The following is a 22,572-nucleotide window of genomic DNA, read 5'->3' as shown; positions in this document are numbered from 1 at the left end:
AACTTCATAGCAGAGAATATTCAAGCTGGGTCAATAAAGAATTCAGATGGAGGGCTATGAAAATGAATTTGAGTTTCTTGACACAAAGTGACTCCACAGTTCCTAACAGAGGGAGACCAAAGCCACTATGATCTCCTGCAATAGCTATTTGTACTTTATTTACTGAGCATTTAATATGTACAAGGTCCTGGAACAGTGAAGAAAAGTATAACAGGATCCTGTAGTGTTTTAAAATAGGAGAATAAAGGGAAGGGAGGATTGAGCTGTGATCATATATCAATCAGATATGTCCTATTCTCAAGCAAAGTAAAAGATTACAAGGTTACAAATTCAAACAAACAAACATACCTAGTCTCCTATTTTCCTATAATTCTTTCAGAATCGTAGCTGTATTTGAATGTATTTCCTTATCCTGACAGGGAAGTGCCCAGTTGTGCCAAAGCTGAAGTTTAGGAGGAGAGGTCAAAGGAAATAAATAACATGACATTTCTTTTCCCAAAAGCTATTGGTCTCAAATATTTAAGGAACTTGTTTAGAGCAAAACATGTAGCATCTGCTGTCAGTTTCAGTTGAGGTGTGGCTGACGGAAGTGACCGCAGTGTGTATCTGACCAGATCTGGCTCTAGGCAGAAGCAGTGGAACGGCTCTGGTGGCCAACTTTTCCATCCCATCACCTGATTACCTGAGCTGGGAGAAAGCTGATCTCAGACTTGTAAGAACGGTACCTCCAACTTGAGGCCCGATCCACTGTGAGGCTCACAGGAAAGACCAGACTTGAAGAAGCAATGGGATTTCTAGAAGGACATTCCAGGGCTGTTGAAAACCTTTTTCCTGGGTAGTATTATAATTGCTGGAAAGTGGATGAAACAATGAAATCCAGTTGAAATTGGGGAAAACTGATCATTTTTACTTCTCTCTTTTTCTGTTATTAATAAAATATGATTGCAGATATACGATTCAAGATCTTTATTGCTAAAGAAACAAGTTCCCTATCTCTGCTTCTAACCTAGGAAAACAATAACTAATCAGACACATTTTAAAAGGTATACAAATCTGACCCTAAAGACAGTGTAATGTAGTTCCCAAACTGCTCTGTGATTTCTCCATTCTCCCAATTGAAGCTTCTTGGTAATAGACATTTGAATTAGTTTTACGTTATTTTCCTATTGACATAAAGTTGTATCTGATATCAACAGTCTTCTCAACTGGATTATGCAGTATCGTCATAGCCCGGACTGCAGGAAAGACCAAAAAGGTGTGGTAGAGACACTAACATCCCAGAAGTTAGGAGACGCTGATGCCCAGCGGTGCTTCTTGGATGACCCACAAGGAAGACGAAGTTTTTGTTTATTTCCAATCCAGTGCAGCCTGATGCTTTTGAAAATCATAAAACCAGACGCTTGGATGCTGTGACCATGTCAAGCTGGCATCCATATCTGTAAGCATTTGCTCTCCATTTCTGTAATTGAACTTGCGGCAGACTGGACTTGGCTTGTAGACGGGCACCCACCCACAGGCCACACTCAGAGCCACACTCATGTAGAGTGATCTGTGGTTTGTTTTTGGGATGGTGATTTTCCCTCCCTGAAATTCTTTTCCCTGTTTATAAAATGAAGTGGGAACACACTGAAATCCTATGATTCTATCCTTTTTGATAGAATTTTCTTTTTACTAGTTGTCAGCTATTCAGCCTATTATCTACATGGTCTCTGTTAGGTGCCACGTAAATAAACGAGCAAAGAGCATCTTTTAGCTGAGGGTTTACAGGCTCTAGTTTTGTAGAGTTATCACTTAATTGTCATACCATCTGCAGGGTAGTGGCTCTGTGGACCAGCTACTTTTAGGAAGGACATGACTGCCTAAGTAGCTTTGGACTTTGTAGGGACATGCCCCCCTTATGCCACCTGCTGACCTCTGAGGGCAGCGTAAGGGTAGTATGTTGGCATGTCCGCCCTGAGTGAAGGAACGTCAGTTTGCTTCAATAACAGAAGTGAGAGTACCGAGTTACAAGTAGGTCAGTTCTGAAGATGGCAAAGCGCCTGCAACCTGAGGCCACTGGCTCCCTCTTCTCTCCCAAAACCTGTAGTGAAAAATATATACCTAAAGGCGGCAACCAAACCATCACTATGAAAGCTGTGAACTGTTGTAGTCTTGGGTAAACATTCAACTGTGGAATGATCATAATACTAGACTGTTCTCTCATCCTCTCTGAATTTTAATGAATGATAATGAAAGTAGGAATGGAAGAAAACATTTATCTCGACTTAAAAGTCACAGTAACCATGGGTGAATGATTGTGCTTAGTCATTTTGTGTCTAGAGTTTATGTTTTTAGAATGCATTTTAAATTCTAGGACTGAAATCTAAGTTTTCATGGATTTTAAACAGTCTTTTTCAAAAGAAAATTAGATCTTAATGGGAAAGTTGGGTTTTCTTCATGAATAAGTTATTTGGAAGCCTCCATGCTGTTTTGGAGAATTCAAGATGGTCAAAACTTTTTTTGAGAAAATAGATACTGCAGATAGGAAAACTGCTGTCAATGCTTTTGGTTGCTGACTTCCAGACTTTGTGTACGGTCCTGCACCTGAGTTAAAAAAAATCACAGAAAATGTATTTGCCGGGTCATTCTTTTGAAAATTCTTCATTCTTAACCATCTCTAAGAAAAGAAAAACAATTTCCACCAATACTTCTTAATCCATAATTCTTCTTATCCATTTTTGTTTGTTTTATTTTTGTTGATTTTTTTTTTTTTTGATTTTGTGGCAAATCGGGGTACATGATTTTCATACAGAGTCACATTGATTTTTGATATGTTGCAAGTTCCCTTGGCCACACATGTGGTCATCACATATGTTGGGTAAGGTAGGAACAGAGGGAGTGTGTACTAGTTAGATGAATGAGTCATGCACAAACACACACACACACACACACACACACACACACACACACAGACTTGCTTAAACACATCTTGCTTAACTCAACCTGCAAATTGTATGACTGTTGTTCAACTGTCTGCTTTATTTGTCACCAACATCGGTGGGGGAAAGTCAGCCCTTTTAGCTATATTTGCAGTCACTCAAGGTGTACCTGGTCAGCTACTGATTGATTTGGACAATATACTTTGTTATTTTGGTTTTCTGAGTTTCTGCTCTTTGGAAAAGATTGCACAACTTTGGAATTTATATGCCATCTTAAAAGAGAAGTATTCGATTAGATAGATTAAAATAGTACTTGAATATCCTTACAAAAACTCCAGCTGAATACTGACATACATTTTTTTCCTGCTGCATATCCCAGTTGCTGAATTTAAAAAAAAGATGTAATTTCTAGATCATCTTCCAGAGAGAGGCAAATAAACACCAGACTATGTTTATCAAACCTTCAAGTTACACTGTCAGTCATTGTAATGTTTGCCTAGAGGCAAATTAAAGTAAATATCTTCAGCGTGTTTCTGAAGGAGACATTCAATCAGCATCGTGATCTGCTCTCGACGTGTTAAATAGTTGAGGCTCACAGTTATGCTGTCTTCAAATACATTCTGTTGAGCCTGACCTTAAGATAATGTAAAAAAGCAATTAGTTTTAAACAGTGGGAGTGCCATCAGTGTGAAGGAAACAAATTACACGGTGGGGTGATATTTTTAGTGATTTTTAAGGAGATTACTAAAAATGATATCTGTGCTAAAAGCTGTGATTGTAATCTTTAAAGCTAACACAGAGCAGTGCATTCTTTGCAGACAGCTACACTCCCTAAATGGCACGCCAAGCCCCTTTCTGTGTCCTAATGAAAGGTAGTCTGGCTCATTAAACCACATCACGACTCCCCCTGGATAATCGAGCCAAACATTTCTTACACATGACTTGTTAAATTCAACCTCTTTGCCTTGTCATTCATATTTTAGCAAATATTTGTAGTGCACTCATCAGAAACCAAAACTGGGCTTTGCCTTCAAAAATGTTGTTGATAACCCTTAACTAGACTTCTAACTGTATTTAAAATTTATGCTTACCAAACAGGAAAGGTGGGGGGAGGGATAAATTGGGAGTTTGGAATTAATGTATACACACTACTATATATAAAATAGATAAACAATAAGGACCTACTGTATAGCACAGGGAATTCTACTCAGTATTCTGCAATAACCTAAAATGGAAAAGAATCTGAAAAATAATAGATATACGTGCATGTCTAACTGAATAAGTTTGCTGTACACCTGAGACTAACACAGCATGGGAAGTCAACTATACTCCAATATAAAATAAAAATTAAAAAATAAAAAAGTCACATCTTTGTGTATTCACACAGACATACATACACTTTTATGGCTTAATCATTTTGTTTTATTAAACAGAATTTTTACCTTTTTTAATAGGAAGAGCAAAATATTGTAGTCTTTTGAAATCTCAATTATTTTTATTGAAGTTGTGGAACTATAGCTCAAATCGGCAGAAAATTTAAACACTCAAATTTGTTGTCTGTGTATTCTAGTCACTTACCTATATGCAGGTTTCTAAGGCCAAAGAGGAAATGATCTTAATGTTGTGTGATCTTCATACAAATCATATTTATGACAATCAGACACATGCTGATGTCATAGACAGTGTCCCAAGTGGAAGCGCTCACATGGAGAACTGTCTGCTGGTATACTCTGTAAGGCCAATATAGATGCCAGTGCAGTTCAGTAATAAATTTATGAGCAAGAACAATACAAGTGATCCTGGGAACTAACAATTACACATACTTACTCAGTCCCAGAGACGGTTCTAAATCGTTCACATCTGCTCTGTTCACTGAATCATCCTAGCAGCACCAAGAGGTGGGTACTCTTGTTAACCTCAGTTCTCAGATGTGAAAACTGAGGCTCAGAGAGGTTCAATAACCTCTGAAAGGTCGCATAATCTTGAAGAAGCTTGTATGCAAACCTCAGCAGTTTTCAGCGTCCCGTTCTCTCAGCACTCAGCACATAATTTGATTCAAATATGCAGAGGTAAAGAATCATAATACAGACCAATGCAATATCTGAGTGTGATTAGCTTACGTAGTCAAAGATCTCAGTCTAGGAAGATGTTTCCAGGGTCCCCATTTAACCAGGCACTTAAACAGTCCTTCAGCCACCTCCCTCTTCACCCTGAGAGATAACTGAGTTAGACTCAGGCATTGCGCTTGCTTCTGTGGCTGAAATGACTCAACACATTTCTCTTTACACTGGGTACAAATCAGTGTCCCCAAAGCTAATCTGGATAAAACAACATGATGAAGTTAGGTTTTGGGGATTTTGTGATATGTATGTAAATATTCTCACTTGGGTAATAATAGGATAATTCACATTATGAATGGAAATAAAATTAGTGAAAACTTTATTGCAGAACTTCGAGAAAGCATTTCTAATAGGTACCTTTTTGAAACTGAGTAAGTAAAATATTTCGGTTTAGTGTGCATCCGAATTACAGATTTGTTTTGACTTAGGTTGGTCTTTGATTTTTCTGTTACTAATACCTTCATATCTCTAAACAGTTCTGACATAATTCTGCAACTTTTTAAATATAACTATCATGTTAATTAACTCAGAATTTGGTTCAAATAACAAGATGATCCTGGGTTTACTTCTCATATGGATGAAAACAGTGCATTTATGTGTAAGGATACAGAATCTGGAGCCAGACTGCCTGGGATATAAGACTAGCTCTAACATGTCACCTGTGTACATAATGTTTACATGCTTCAGTTTCCTCATCTGTAAAATGTTTGGGACAATGTATGCCACACCACAAACACTATAAAAGTGATGGTTAAGGAAAAAAAAACCCTTAGGCTTAAGAAGCAATCATAATCTCATTCTGGGTACTAAATTGGTGTAGAGTAAACATTTGATAATGGTGTTTAAATTACCCTGTAACCTTAGGGAACTTATATGTGTAAATAGGTACAGATTTCTGACTCTGATGTCATCATATACATTATATTTTTATCCCTTTTCTTTCTAAATAATGGAATGAACTTACATCAACAGATCCTAGCTCTTTTGAAAAGCACACGTCTCATTAGACTGTGTAATCACTAACACAAAACAATTGTTGTTTTCTTCAAAAAACATATAATACAGAGTTGAAGAATCTACATCAAAAATGCTCAGCTATGATGAGGCTGGGATAGAAGCCCTTTTCTCAAAGGATGTTCGGTTGTCTGATGAATCTATCTTGGGCCAGGGCTGCTGACTAAAGTCCCTTCCCTTGAAGGTTGCAATGCTGTATAATTATTTCGCTGTTGCAGTCAGATGGCTGACAACCTTTATTCTAATCCCAGTACAGAATGAAATAGACTCTTGGAGCTGGAAGGAATCTCAAAGTCACCTAGTCCAACTTGCTCATATTATAGATGAGAAAACAGCCTCTGGCGGATTAAATGTCACATGGCAAATTAGCTAGCTGTCCATCAGAATCTCGAAAAAAAGTTGCATTTTTAAGTGGTTATTTCAGTTATCTGTTTCTGCATAACAATTCAATAGATAACAAAGTGGCTAGAAACAAATATGATATATTGCTTACTAAATTATTGATTTGTTGAATAAGGTCGTGATTCTCTGCATTGACCTGGCAGGCTTTCTACTCCGTGTGGTGCCAGCTAGGGCCACTTACACAGACCTGTTTATCAGAGAGCTCTGCGGAGCCCCCTCAGTTGGGGCACTTCAGTTCTCCTTTCCATGGCCTCTTTCTCCATATGCTGTCTTGGCCTCCAGGGAATCTCCGTGGAGTCTCTCTCTCCTGCAGAAAATTCTGTGACTGAAATGGCACACATTTCAGCCCTAACTCTTAACACAGTCTTTCTTTCAATGAGTATACATAAACCCACTTCAAGAGATTATGCTGTTAGGATAATTTCCTTACAGCACGGTGACTGTGTTACAAGACAAAGCATCTCAAGAGAATAAATCCCAGTGTGTAAGTGGTCATCAAAACTTGACTTGTGTCAAATGTGTGGATAACCATTGGTCAAAGAAAAGTATTATGGTCCAGACCAGAGCTAATATGAGAGGGCATTATTATAGAGTGTAAATTGTGGAGGATGTGGCTCATTTGGAGCTACCCATGTGCCTGCCTAACAAAGTGACAGATAATTTATGTGGTCAAGGTCAAAAGAGCAAGTTGCAGGAAGACAGTATATTAACAGGTAGAACTGATGCTACTTTAATTTCTTGCATTGCTTCAGCACAGCAATCCTGCAGGAGATTGTAGGATTAGGGTAAAGCTTTCTAGAATATGATGAGCAACAGGAATATTCACATTCACTCTGACAGCCAGTGTTTCTTTTTTTAATTGAAGTACAGTTGATTTACAATATTATATTAAAGTGTCTAGCACAGTGGTTCAGTATTTTTATAGATTATACTCCATTAAATGTTATTACCAGATAATGGCTGTATTTCCCCGTGCTATACAATATATCCTTGTTGCCTGTCTATTTTATACATAGTAGTTTGTGTTTCTTAATCCCATACCTGTATGGGATTACCCCTTCTCCCTTCCCTCACCCCTCTAGTAACCACTAGTTTGTTCTCTATATCCATGAGTCTGTTTCTGTTTTGTTATATACATCCAATTGTTTTACTTTTTTTAGATTACACATATAAATATCATATGGTGTTTGTCTGATTTCTTTCATTGAACATAATATTCACATTGCTAGGTCCGTCCACATTGCTGCAAATGGCAGAATTTCATTAATTTTTATGGCTGTATATATGTACCACATTTTTATTGCATATATGTACCACATCTCCTTTACCCATTCACCTGTTAATGGGCATGTGGGTTGCTTCCAAATCTTAGCTATTGTGAATAATGCTGCTGTGAACATTGGGGTGCATGTATCTTTTCAACTTAATGTTTACATTTTCTTCCAGATATATACTCAAGAGTGGAATTGCTGTATCATATGGTAGCTCTATTTTTAGTTTTTTGAGGAACCTTCATATTGTTTTCCATAGTGGCTGCACCAATTTACATTTCCACCAATAACATATGCATATGAGGGTTCCCTTCTCTCTACATCCTCAACAACATTTGTTATCTGTAGACTTTTAGATGATGGCTGTTTTGACAGGTGTGAGGTGATATCTCATTGTGGTTTTGATTTGTGTTTCCCTAATAATTAGCAATGTTGTGCATCTTTTCACGTGCCTGTTAGCCGTCTGTGTGTCTTATTTGGAAAAGTGTCTATTCAGGTCTTCTGCCCATTTTTTATTGGATTGTTAATTGTTTTTGATACTGAGTTGTGTGAGCTGTTTATATTCTTTGGATATTAACCCTTTGTTGGTCATATCATTAGCAAACATTTTTCTCCTATTCAGTAGTTTGTCTTTTTGTTTTGTTGATGGTTTTTCAGCTGCAAAAAAAAACTTTTAAGTTAGGTCCCATTTGCTTATTTTTGCTTGTATTTCTTTTGCTATAGGAGAATGATTCAAGAAAATATTTCTACAATTTATGGCAGAGAGCCTAAATTCTCTTCTAGGAGTTTTATGATTTCAGGTCTTACATTTAGGTTTTTAAACCATTTTGAGTTTATTTTATATATAGTATGAGGAAATGTTCTTATCTCATTGTTTTATATGTAGTTGTCCAGTTTTCCCAACATCACCTGTTGAAGAGACTGTGTTTTCCCCATTGTATATTCTTGCCTCCTTTGTCAAAGATTAATTGGTGTAGGTGTGTGGGTTTATTTATGGGCTCTCTGTTGTGCTCCATTGATCTATGTGTCTGTTTTTGTTCCAGTACCATACTGTTTTGATTACTGTAGCTTTGTAGTATAGTCTAAAGTTTGGCAGGGTGATACCTCCAGCTTTTCTCTTTTTTCTCAAGATTGCTTGGCAATTTAGTCTTTTGTGGTTACACATGAATTTTAGGAGATTTTTCTTCTAGTTCTGTGAAAAAAATTCATGGGTATTTTGATAGGGATTGCATTAAGTCTATAGATTGCTTTGGGTAGCATGGACATTTTGTCAATATTAATTCTTCCTGGCCAAGACCATGGGTATCTCCCCATTTCATTGTATCATCTTCAATTTCCTTCATCAGTGTTTTATAGTTTTCAGAATACATGTCTTTCACCTCCTTAGTTAAGTTAAGTTCATTCCCAGGTATTTTATTCTTTTTGGTATTATTTTAAATGGGATTTTTTTAAACATTCTCTTTCTGGTAATTCATTATTAGTGTATAGAAAAGCAAAAGATTTCTGTACACTTCATATTGTATCCTGCAACTTTCTAACAATTTTTTGTTGGAGACTTGAGGGTTTTCTATATAATGAATCACGTCATCTGTAAATAGTGAGTTTTACTTTTCCCTTTCAGTTTGGATGCCTTTTACTTATTTTTCCTGTCTGATTGCTGTGGACAAGACTCCCAATACAATGTTAAATAAAAGTGGCAAGAGTGGATATCCTTGTCTTTTTTCTGAATTTAGAGGAAAGAATTTCAACTTTTCACCATTGAGTGTGATATTAGCTGTGGGATTTTCATAAATGGCCTTTGTTGTGCTGAGGAAAATTCTTTCTATATTCAGTATGATGACAGTTTTTTTTTTTTTAAATCATAAATGGATATTGAATTTTGTCCAGTGCTTTTTCTGGATCTATTGAGATGATAGTGTGATTTTGATCCTTCTTTTTGTTATGTGGTGCATCCCACTGATTGATTTGAGAATAATGAACCATCCTTGCATTTGTAGAATAAATCAAGTTGATTGTGGTGTATGATCCTTTTTACATATTGTTGGATTTGATTTGCTAATATTTTGTTGAGGATGTTTGCATCTATACAAAATTAAAGATACTGGCCTGTGATTTTGTGGGTTTTTTTTTTTTTTTTTGGAATGTCTTTGTCTGGTTTTGGTATCAGGGTAATGGTGGCCTCATAGAATGAATTTTGGAGTGTTCTGTCATCTTCAATTTTTTGAAAGTAGTTTGAGATGGATGGGTATTAGCTCTTCTTTATGTGTTTGGTAGTATTCCCTTGAGAATCCACCTAGTCTTGGACTTTTGTTTGCTGGGAATTTTTTAAATTACAAATTCAGTGTCACCACTAGTGCTTTTTTTTTTTTTTCCACTACAAATTGTCTGTTTCTTCTTGATTCTGTCTTGGCAGTTTGTATGTTTTTACAAATTTATTTAATTCTTGTAGTTTGTCCAGTTTGTTAGCCACTGTTTATTTCAGATAGTAAGATTTGATAAGCCAGGCAGCTATCAATATTTCAACATTTAAATATTCAATCATAAGACCAGAAAGAAACAATATTTCCAATGCACATGTAATAAAAAAGTGAAGGCATGTGAACACAACTTTGGGTGTGATTAACCAAAAGAAAGCATGAGGCGTCATATGTCTTTTATTTGGGATGAAAATAGTTCTGGCTTTGGCCCTGTAATGAACTGCTGCAGCCAGTAATTCAGAAGGGAAAAGAAGTGCTGCCATTAAACTGCCAGCCTCCTAACAAATTTTGCCCATCAGCACACACACACACATCAGTCATGAAGCCATGTCTTCCATGAGGCTTCTCTTGGCTGCTCTCAAGTCCTTGATACACACCTGTGTCACTGACAGCTAGTATGCAAATTGCCTAAAAGCTCCATTAGGCTGATCTAGGCAAGGGAAGCCCATCTGTCAATTCTGTGACACTTTCCCTCTTGGATCCTCATGTGGGAATATGTCCTTGAGACCCCCAGATGGATGAATTTGTGCTAGTGTCTGGAATCACCAACCTTGGAGGAAGTTGTCACTTATACTTTCTTAATGGACTTTAATGTTTGATTTCCTTTCTCCCTGCTCCTAAAGAATAAAAGTTCAAGACTTAAAATTTAAATGGATGGGAAAGTTTTCTATTCTAAATAAAAAGGACACATTAATTTTTTATGCACAGAAGAAGGAACATGATGAGCCCTCTGTTTGGGAAATCATGATATCACTGGGTGTTTTCCAGTACTGTGTGTGTGGTCTGATCATCACAGGAGAAAACACACAATTTCCAATTAGCTGGAGCTTGTCAGCTGTTGCTGATAGAGGTTGGACATTTTGAGGAAAGACAGTTGCATGACATTAGTTCATCAGGCCTGCCTATTACCGGCATTGATTGGAAATGGCTTCATGATGCCCATCCCCTCTTCTTGTTAAAAAAGACAACACAACAATTACATGTAAGCAATTGGAAAGGATGTCCAGCCTCCTTGATTCAATGGTTTTATGAGCAGACTCAAGTCTCTTGCCCGTCTCAAGTTGAAATCCAAGAAAAAAGTTAGAACTGGCAACAGCAGATTCAGAAAAGCAGCCATACCATTGATCATTGATATCTATTCATTATAGACTTCTTTTATCCATCTGGTCTACCAGAATTGTCCACTCATATTTCTTTCTATGTGAAAGTAGAGTGGCATAAAAGTAATGTTGCCCTCACCATGCTGGGAAGAAAACATTAAGCATTAGAAAATAGTTCATAGAAATGTACAGTAAATTATGATCTAGAACCAGAGAGATAAAATGTTTCCTCTTCACAGTTCTATGTCAAACGATGTGTGCATGTATGTGAAAGGATTATGATGGGACCGAACTGATGCTTTTGATCACTTTGGCACCTAAGTGGTTAATTTCATCAGATTTAGAGCCTGCTTTCCATTTTTCAGGAAATGGTCCAAAAGATGGATTGTTGTTATTGAAGGGACTTCCAAACTAGTTATTATTTGCTAATAATGTTGTGTTAAAAGTCTGAGCAGAGCATCTTGCCAGAGAGAGAGTAAAACTTTTGTGCCCAGCAGTGTTTGGATGAGCAAGATAATTATACCTTTCTCCACAGCAGATGCTCTGTTCTTTGCTTTGGCAGTTTCCCTGTTCAGTGTGCAAATAATTTTCTTCACTGAAGTTGGTGGCTATTTGTGACAAATATATTTCTTTTCCAGCGAAGAATGGCTCTTTTCCATCATCACTCACAAATAGCAACTGAATTGAGTTTTATTGTTTTAAATGCACACACAAATCTGATATGAAGCAGAAAGAAATTTATGTGCATGTCCCATAGCCATCAAAGGATGTGATATGAAGAAAGAAGTTATTTACCAAACTAGTTGGAAAGCTCCATTGTAACAATTATTTCAAAATCCTTACTAAAAGCAAAATTTAAAACTTATGTGTCAGTGTTGATAGGCAAATGGATTTTAATTTAAGTATACACAGGTTCAGTTTGTAATAGGAAAGACCTTTATTTACATGTATTTATATTTACAAAAGTCTTATGAGCTCTTTCTCTCTCTGTATTTTTGTAACAGGTAAAATTTACTTGATACACATATAGTGAGATGTAGAATATGGAATTCACTGCCTTCACAGTTTTGACAGACATTTGTGACTGTCCTGTGTCTGAAACTTGAGTGTGTTTTGGCCGGTGATGAGTGAATACATTTCCATAACTTCTCCTGGGACAGCCCAGCTGCTATAACTCGGTCTGCAAGCAGCATGCTAGCAGGTGTTTGGCAGAGAGCTGCAGAAGGAGAAGAAAGGAGGAGATCTATTTTCTATAGTTCCTTTCTTTCTGTTCTTCATATGGGCCCCCATCAGCAGAAAGTTGGGCACAGTCTTTCCTCAGGATGCCATGTTTTCCCAACCACATAACACAACATACATTTATCCCATAAAACTAAGAATATAACTGGGGGCTAGGTTTCTGGATTATCCCTGGATCTACCAAGAACAATCACTGTTGACAAGATTTTTATGGTAAAATTCAACATCTAGCAAATTACTAAGTACCAACTGAAAGACTGATCCTAAGTAGAGTAAGTCTCTTACACACAAATGAGTTCCGTTCCAAGAGCATGTTTGTTAAGTCCAATTTATTCATAAGTCCAACAAAGTTAGCCTAGGTACCCAATTAACACAAACGGCTCTATAGTACTATACTGTAATAGATTTATCATACTTTTCACATGAATAATACGTAAAAAAAAAACCACACAAAAATAAACATCTTTAATCTTACAGTACAGTACCTTGATAAGTCCAGTAGTACCATACAAGAGCCAGCATACAGGGGCTGGCATGAAGTGAACAGGCAAGAAGAGTTGCTGACTGGAGGAGGGGGAGGAGGTGGGAGACAGTAGAGCCGAAGAAGCGTCAACAATAGGAGACGGAGGGCAAGCTGCAGGTTCACTCACCACCTGATGCTGGTGGCACGTGTTGTGGTTCCTTGCTGGAACCAGATGCACATTTGCATCTTTGAAAGATCGAAACTTGAAGATTCGTATGTAGGGGATTCACTGTATATTACGTTAGTGTTGAGGGTGATGGTGTGCCCTGTCCCACGCCCTGTCCTCAACTCTCCAGTGCACCAAGGCGGGGATGGCTACTGCAGGATGAAATATGGCACAGAATATTTATCACCAGCAGAGGCGGGGGGAACAGGGCCTCTAGATAGAGCCTTAAGCAGGGAGGAGGTAAATCTGCCTGTGATACAGGTTTCTCAGAGGAGGTGGGATTTGAGTCAGGATGTGTAGGTTTTCTCCTACCAGTGGGAGCCACGAGGGGAGCATCCCTCATAGAACTCATCAGGAGGCAGTAGATTCCACTTTGCCGAACTCTCAGGCACCATGGTTAGGTGAGATGGCACAAAAAAGGATAAGTGGCCTGTTTGAACATTGGCATTATTTCTCTCTTCTTCAAAGTTGTAGCTGGAAAATAAGGAACAATGCAGTTTAGTCTTGAGAAGACACTAGACTATGATGTACAGTCCTATCCTAATAAAGATCTAGTAACTCATGTACTTATAAATATAATGTGAGTTGTATGTATAAGAGTCACATTGAGAATAGTATGGAAGATGGTATCAGGACTGTAAGTACGTGCAGGGTTAAATGAGATTAGTGTTAACTTCTACTCACATGCACTGGCAGGTCATTGTTATCTTTGATCTTCACCTCTGTTTCCAGATGAAGATAATTGAGTGTGCATGGACCATTCGCAGAACTGAATCGCTGCTTCAAATGACATATCCCGGGCTTCCTAGGTGGCGCAGTGGTTGAGAATCCGCCTGCCAATGCGGGGGACACGGTTTCGATCCCTGCTCCAGGAAGATCCCACATGCCTCGGAGCAACTAAGCCCGTGTGCCAAAACAAAACAAAACAAAACAAAACAAAACAAAACAAAAAAAAAAACAAATGACATATCCCAACTTATAAATAACTGAGCCAATCGTGTGTAAGGTTGGGAACTTCCTTCCCAGTGGAATGATCGATGGGAGACCAGGGACGTGGTCCTCCTGTTCTCCTCTTTCCTTTCACTTAACCTTCCCCGTGCAGGCTGCACTTCTGTCTTCTTCTTTCTTTTTTTTAATTAATTTTTATTGGAGTATAGTTGACTTAACACTATTGTGTTAGTTTCAGCTGTACAGCAAACTGAATTATTTATACATATGCATATATCCACTCGTTTTTTAGATTCTTTTCCCATGTAGGTCATTACAGAGTATTGAGTACAGTTTCCTGTGCTATACAGTAGGTCCTCATTAGTTATCTATTTTAATATCCATTCCAGTCCCTAAATTTATCTACTCCTTTCCCCTTGGCAACCATAAGTTTATTTTCTACATCTGTGGCTCTATTTCTATTTTGTAAATAAGTTCATTTGTACCATTTTTTTTTTTTAGATTCCACATGTAAATGATATCATATGGTATTTGTCTTTCTCTGCCTGACTTACTTTTCCTCTTGTTTCTAATCACACATGTGAAACATCTGTCCTTCCACACCCTACCCCTGTGGGAAGGAGCTTATATACATTCGTATATAAACAACCAACTTAGGGATATTATTTTTTCTTTGTTGAGAATTTTTTCAGGTTTTATGATGAGGTACCTGTGTCCATTTCTACCATTGTTGAACCTTTTTTGTGGTTTCTGGGTTTATCCCTGTGTCTGGTTTTTGCAATAAATACATACAAAGATGGGACTATAATCGTGTAAAGAGGAACTACCTGGTTAAGCAAATTTTACAAAATATTACAGAAAAAAAATCCTTCCCGTGAGATAGCCCAGAAAAGGACCACACACTTTTTCCATTATGTGTGTATACCTGAATCTGCTTCTCACCTCACTTTCATTCTTTAGGAATTACCAGTAGGGCTTTTTGGGTAAAAAAATCAGTTCGAACCCCAAACAAAGGAACATCATCCTCCCTCAAATAACTTGATTACTCAGAAATGCTTTTTGGTGAAACACAGTTTCTAGCATCTTCCATCTCCCTGCGATTTATCCATACTCTGGATTACCTCATTCATTCGTTCTGACAGGGGACTGTATTTGTATCATTGCCTGACAGATGTGTTACATGTTTCAGTCTTAAAATATTCGACTCTGAGCTCAGGGCTGCATACTTGGGGGATGATATTAAATCAGCCTTAGCGCCGCACCCCTGCCATCACACCTAATAACTCGGGAAAATGATAAGGGTATAAAGAGATCGATAAGGCAAGAGAATCCATGCTTTCAAAAGTAAGGCAAAATAAGAGAAAGACAATCAGTCAAGCATTGGGGTGTAAATAAAGCAAGAACATGCCGTGTTTGGCAAACCCTTATGCTGCAGTGAGTCATTACCCTGTGAGCAGTAAATTTCTCTTATGTTTGCCTAACTCCTGTAATATAGGTCATGCTAAAATACAGCCATAAGACTCACCGACACATCGATCAGCCTGGCATTACTCTCTCTTCTCTCCTAATAGAATAAAATTAGGAGATGCTTGATGAATGCTGAGAAGGACAATCCCAGATCATTTCGATGGGAGCAATCACAACGCAGCAGTCTCCCTGCTTAAAGATCTGTGTAACTCACATCTTTGTAAATATGAATTTTGCAAATACACTTCTGCCCTATAAATGATATCACTCAATAGAGCCCACATAATGGTCTGGTTGTGTTGGATTTTTTGGTGGAAAATCGGCAAACTTTAGAAACTTGTACCTGGGAAATGACATCCTTTATTGAATCATAGGTATTCAGGTGTGCATCAGAAAGCAATTCTTTTTTTCTTTTTTAACAAAAGCATTGCATTATTCTAAATTTGCAAAAAAAAAAATGAGAATCATTTGCAGACAGAAGAGAGTAAAATGTATGAACATTTGGAAATAAGAATTTATTTCTGTATGTTAATGATCACTGAGACTGTGAAGATGGTCTGGCTTTCTTCAGCTGCTGCTAAGGTGCTTGACCCTTCCGAGGAAGCTAAGGCCCTGTTGGGGTGAGGCCCTCGCTTCATCCCATGACCAGCACCGCACCCGGCAGCCCCCGCCTAGCACTCACCCACACTATGGCCTCTGTCTCAGAGCTTGCCTGCATCTATTTGGTCCTCATCCTGCACCACGATGAGGTGATGGGCATGGAGGGTAAAATCAGTGCCCTGATTAAAGCGACAGCTATAAGTGTTGAACCTTTCTGGCCAGGCTTGTTTGCAAAGGCTTAGGCCACTGTCAACATCAGGAGCCTCATCTGCAATGTGGGAGCTGGTGGACTTGCCCAGCAGGAGGTCCTGCCCCCTCCATCACTGCTGTCCCAGCTGAGAAGAAGAAAGTAGAAGTAAAGAAAGAAGAATCTGAGGAGTCTGATGATGACATAGGCTTTGGTCTTTCTGACTAAGCGTCTTTAGTAACATGTTCAATAAAAAGCTGAGCTCTTAAAAAAAATGGTTCAGAGCCCGTGAATATCAAAGGAACATGCTCCTTAGCATTTCATGATTTTCTTTTTTTTTTTTTTTTAACATGGGGATAAAGTGTAAAAATTAAGTTTTGTTTTAGGAAGCTAAAGCTTAAGGACAGGTTACACTATCAATATCTGTTGCTTGGGAACAGGAAACCCAATTTGGAGACAGGAATATTGATCCGTATGTGAAGTGAAGTGCTCCCAGACAAGAGCAGGGTCAGGGGAGTGAATGGAAAAAGACAGATGTGAGAGGCACAGCGAAGAAAGCATAAGCAAGACTGGGTTGCTGGGATGAGAAAGAGCCATGAAGATCAAAAACAGATGTATCCAGATGTTGTCACCAAAGCACAGCTGATCTGTGAAAAATGGCTGCTAAGTTCAAGTTGAACATTCAAGACGTAATGTGTTATGAGACATTCCTGCTGTGATCCAGGGCAACACACAGAGATGCCCGGCAGTGCAGCAGGCATCCGGAAAAGGACACTGGGGAATGTGGGCTGAAAGCACACTGTTGGTAGAAAGAACAGCACATGGGAAAGCATGGGTACAAGTGACCAGAGGACTCACGTCTGAAAGTGGAGATCCCTGATTGGTATGGGAAGGGGTGGAGGGGAGGCTGAGAGGTGATGGAGAAGAGATGGCAACAGGTTTGCTTTGAAGCTGATGAAGCTTTAGGGTCCCTTCTCTTCTCCACCCTTTTCAGTGGTCCTATGACTAATCTTGTATCTTCATTCTGTATTCTCCTTAAAAAGGCTAATGACCATCCAAATTGGACACACAAACTTTCTTCCATTGTCTAAAAGTGTGCTCATGTGGTCATATGGGCTTGGAGAACTTGCAAAAGATATTTTGATAACAGCTGGTTAAGACCCTGGCCTTTTCCATGTCAGCTGCCCCATTGTCACTTTTCCCAACTGGTGGTGGTATTTTGGAATTCTGCTGAGAGGAGGCTGGTGGAGATGTGAACTTAGTCTGGATTTCGTGAGATGCATGCATGTTTGTGTTACCACTGTCTGTCCTGTGGTAAGAATGGTTTTCAAGAACCTCTGACTGCCCACTGTGTGATGTTCTGGACATTGTGGCAGTCACACATGGCCACAGGATCCTAGTGTGATAGTCGTGTCGCCTCAGGCCCCTAACACTGCAAGTATATGGGAAGGAGGAGAAAAAGATTTTTTTGTGTGATATCTGAAGCCAAAAGATAGCCTATGCAAAATTCTTCCCAATTTTTTGTCCCCAGATTTGTCATCCCAACCATTTATAAGCCATTACCATTAATGAGTTGTGAGGCTGAAGAAAAAAGCTATTCTAAACTACCAATTAAAAATATGTATAACTGATTCACTTTGCTGTGTACCTGAAACTAACACGACATTGTAAATCAACTATACTCCAATCAAAATTAAAAAAGAAAAGAAAATCTGTTCCTACAAAAAAAATGCCTATCAGCCACTAGAGGACAGAGAGCATTACTTTTATATTCTCGCTGCAGAAAATATTATGAAATTACTCTCATATGATAAGAGAGGCTATGCAGACAAAAAAAGGGAAAATTATTTTTGAAGTGTGTCAGGGAGTTAATATTGTTATTTTCAACACTTTTTTTAAGCTCTTTATTGGAATATAATTGCTTTACACTCTTGTACCAGCTTTTGAGGTACACCAAAGTGAATCAGCTGTATTTATACATGTATCCCCATATCCCCTCCCTCCCGCTACTCCCTCCCACCCTCCCTGTCCTGGCCCTCTAAAGCATCACCCATCATGGAGTTGATCTCCCTTTGTTATATAGCAACTTCCCACCAGCTGTTTTACAGTTGGTAGTGTATCTATGTCTATGCTGCTCTCTCACTTCGTCCCAGCTTCCCCTTCGCCCCCCACAGCCACCCCAGCCCCCTGTCCTCAAGTCCATTCTCTACATCTGCATCTCCACTCTTGCCCTGTCACTGGGTTCATCAGTACCATTTCTTCAGATTCCATATATACGAGTTAGCATATGGTATTTATTTTTCTCTTTCTGGCTTACTTCGCTCTGTATGACAGTCTCTGTCTATCCATCTCATTAGATAGAGTTTAATTTCATTCCTTTTTATGGCTGAGTAATATTCCACTGTATATATGTGCCACATCTTCTTTATCCATTCATCTATTCATGGGCATTTAGATTGCTTCTATGTCCTGGCTATTGTAAATAGTGCTGCAATGAACATTATGGTACATGTTTCTTTTTGGATTATGGTTTCCTCTGGGTATATGTCCAGCAGTGGGATTACTGGGTCATATGGTAGTTCTATTTTTAGTTTTTTAAGGAACCTCCAAACTGTTTTCCATAGTAGCTATACCAGCTTACATTCCCACCAAAAGTGCAAGAGAGTTCTCTTTTCTCCAAACCCTCTACAACATTTATTCTTTCTAGATTTTCTGATGATGGCTATTCTGACTGGAGTGAGGTGATACCTCATTGTGACCTTGACTTGCAATTCTCTAATGATTTAGTGATGCTGAGCATCTTTTCATGTGTTTGTTGGCCATTTGCGTGTCTTCTATGGAGAAATGTCTATTTAGGTCTTCTTCCCATTTGTGGATTGGGTTATTTGCTTTTTTGGTATTAAGGTGCATGAGCTGATTATGTATTTTGGAGATTAATCCTTTGTCTGTTGCTTCATTGGAAAGTATTTTCTCCCATTCTGAGGGTTGTCTTCTTGTCTTGTTTATGGTTTCTTTCACTTTGCAAAAGCTTTTAAGTTTCGTTAGGTCCCAATTGTTTCTTCTTAATTTTATTTCTATTCTTCTAGGAGGTGGGTCAAAAAGGATCTTGCTGTGATGTATGTCATAGAGTGTTCTGCTTATGTTTTCCTCTAAGAGTTTTATAGTGTCTGACCTTACATTTAGGTTTTTAATTCATTTGGAGTTCATTTTTGTGTATGGTGTTAGGAAATGTTCTAATTTCATTCTTATACATGTTGCTGTCCAGTTTTCCCAGCATCACATATTGAAGAGGCTGTCTTTTTTCCATTCTATATTTTTGCCTGCTTTGTCAAAGATAAGATGCCCATATGTGTGTGGGTTTACCTCTGAGTTCTCTATTCTCTTTCATGAATCTACCTTTCTATTTTTGTGCCAGTACTGTACTGTCTTGATCACTGTGGCCTTGTAGTATAGTTTGAAGTCAGGAAGCCTGTTTCCACCAACTCCCTTTTTCCTTCTCAAGATTGCTTTGGCTATTTGGGGTCTTTTGTGTTTCCATACAAATCGTAAGATTTTATGTTCTAGTTCTGCGAAAAATGCTATTAGTAATTTGATAGGGATTGCGTTTAATCTGTAAATTGCTTTGGGTAGGATAGTCATTTTCACAATATTGATTCTTCCAATCCAGGAACATGGTATGTCCCTCCATCTGTTTGTATCATCTTTGATTTCTTTGATCAGTATCTTAAAGTTTTCTGCATACAGGTCTTTTGCCTCCTCAGGCAGGTTTATTTCTAGGTTTTTTCCTCTTTTTGTTGCAGTGGTAAATGGAAGAGTTTCCTTAATTTCTCTTTCTGCTCTTTCGTTGTTAGTGTATAGGAATGCAAGAGATTTCTGTGTGTTAATTTTGTATCCTGCCACTTTTCTAAATTCATCAAATAGGACTAGCAGTTTTCTGGTAGAGTCTTTAGGGTTTTCTATGTATAATATCATGACATCTGCAAAGAGTGATAATTTTACTTCTTCTTTTCCAATTTGGATTCCTTTTATTTCATTTTCTCCTCTGATTGCTGTGGCTAAAACCTCCAAAACTATGTTGAACAATAATGGTGAGAGTGGGCACCCTTGTCTTGTTCCTGTCCTTAGAGGGAGTGCTTTCAGTTTTTCCCCATTTAGAACGATGTTGGCTGTTGGTTTTTCATATATGGCTTTTATTATGTTGAGGTAATTTCCTTCTATGCCCATTTTCTGGAGAGCTTTTATCATAAATGATGTTGAACTTTGTCAAAAGCTTTTTCTGCATCTCTTGAGATTATCATATGGTTTTTATCCTTCAATTTGTTAATATGATATATCACGTTGATTGATTTGCATATATTGAAGAAACCTTGCATTCCAGAGATAAACCCCACTTGATCATGGTGTATGATCTTTTTAATGTGCTGTTGGATTCTGTTAGCTAGTATTTTGTGGAGGATTTTTGCATCTATAGTCATCAGTGATATTGCCCTGTAATTTTCCTTTTTTGTGACATCTTTGCCTGGTTTTGCTATCAGGGTAATGGGGGCCTTGAAGAATGAGCTTGGGAGTGTTCCTCCGTCTGGTATATTTTGGAAGAGTTTGAGAAGGATAGGTGTTAGCTTTTCTCTAAATGTTTGATAGAATTCGCCTGTGAAGCCATCTGGCCCTGGGCTTTTTTTGCCGGGAGATTTTTAATCAAAGTCTCAGTTTCCATTCTTGTGATTGGTCTATTTATATTTTCTGTTTCGGAGGATTGTACTCTTCTAAGAATTTATCCATTTCTTCCAGGTTATCCAATTTATTGGCATATAGTTTCTTGTAGTAGTCTCACGTGATCTTTTGTATTTCTGTGGTGTCTGTTGTTACTTCTCTTTTTTCATTTCTAATTCTGTTGATTTGCATCTTCTTCCTTTTTTTCCTTAAAAGTTTGGCTAATGGGTTATCAATTTTGTTTATCTTCTCAAAGAACCAGCTTTTCGTTTCATTGATCTTTGCTATTGTTTCCTTTGCTTCTTTTTCATTTATTTCTGCTCTGATCTTTAGGATTTCTTTCCTTCTGCTCACTTTGAGGTTTCTTTGTCCTTCTTTCTCTAATTGTTTTAAGTGTAAGGTTAGGTTGTTTATTCGATATTTGTCTTGTTTCTTGAGGTAGAACTGTATTGCTATAAAATTCCCTCTTAGAATTGCTTTTGCTGCTTCCCATAGGTTTTGGGTTGCTTTTGGATGGAATGTCTTATAAATATCAATTAAGTTGGGATGGTCTAATATGTCATATAAAGCTTGTGTGTCCTTCTTTATTTTCTATTTGGATGATCTGTCTATTGATGTAAGTGGGGTGTTAAAGTCTCCCACTATTATTGTGTTACTGTCGATTTCCCCTTTTATGGCTGTTAGCATTTGCCTTATGTATTGAGGTGCTCCTTTGTTGGGTGCATAGATATTTACAATTGTTGTATGTTCTCCTTGGATGGATCCCTTGATCATTATGTAGTGTCCTTCCTTGTCTCTTGTAATAGTCTTTACTTTCAAGTCTAATTTGTCTGATATGAGGATTGTTACTCCAGCTTTCTTTTGACTTCCATTTGCATGGAATATCTTTTCTTCATCCCCTTATTTTCAGTCTATATGTGTCCCTTCATCTGAAGTGGGTTTCTTGTAGACAGTATATGTGAGGGTCTTCTTTTTGTATCCATTCAACCAGTCTGTGTCTTTTGGTTGGAGCATTTAATCCATTTACGTTTAAGGTGATTATTGACATGTATGTTCTGATTATCATTTTCTAAACTGTTTTGTGTTTGCTTTTGTAGGTCTTTTCCTTCTCTTGTGTTTCCTGCTGAGAAAAGTTCCTTTAGCACTTGTTGTAAGGCTGGTTTGGTGGTGCTGAATTCTCTTAACTTTTGCTTGTCTGGAAAACTTTTGATTTCTCCGTCAAATCTGAATGAGATTCTTGCTGGGTAGAGTATTCTTGGCTGTAGGTTTTTCTCTTTCAAGACTTTCAATATATCCTGCCATTCCCTCCTGGCCTGCAGAGTTTCTGTAGAGAGGTCAGCTGTTATCCTTATGGGTTTTCCCTTATATGTTATTTGTTGCTTTTCTCTTGCTGCTTTTAATACTTTTTCTTGGTGTTTAATTTTTGTTAG

General features: G+C 38.0%; 1 protein-coding gene and 1 pseudogene across 7 annotated transcripts in view; both read left to right on the top strand.

The window, feature by feature from the left end:
• RBMS3 (RNA binding motif single stranded interacting protein 3) overlaps positions 1 to 22,572 on the top strand; it is a 707,061-nt gene that overhangs the window by 110,691 nt on the left and 573,798 nt on the right. The gene's annotated exons all lie outside the window — the stretch shown is intronic.
• Positions 16,308 to 16,660, top strand: LOC130831030 (60S acidic ribosomal protein P1-like; annotated as a pseudogene).

The sequence above is a fragment of the Hippopotamus amphibius genome, chromosome 11, assembly GCF_030028045.1.
Source record: "Hippopotamus amphibius kiboko isolate mHipAmp2 chromosome 11, mHipAmp2.hap2, whole genome shotgun sequence".
Classification (NCBI taxonomy): domain Eukaryota; kingdom Metazoa; phylum Chordata; class Mammalia; order Artiodactyla; family Hippopotamidae; genus Hippopotamus; species Hippopotamus amphibius.
The sequence above is the reverse complement of the archived record's forward strand: the minus strand, read 5'-3'. Positions and strand labels throughout refer to the sequence as shown.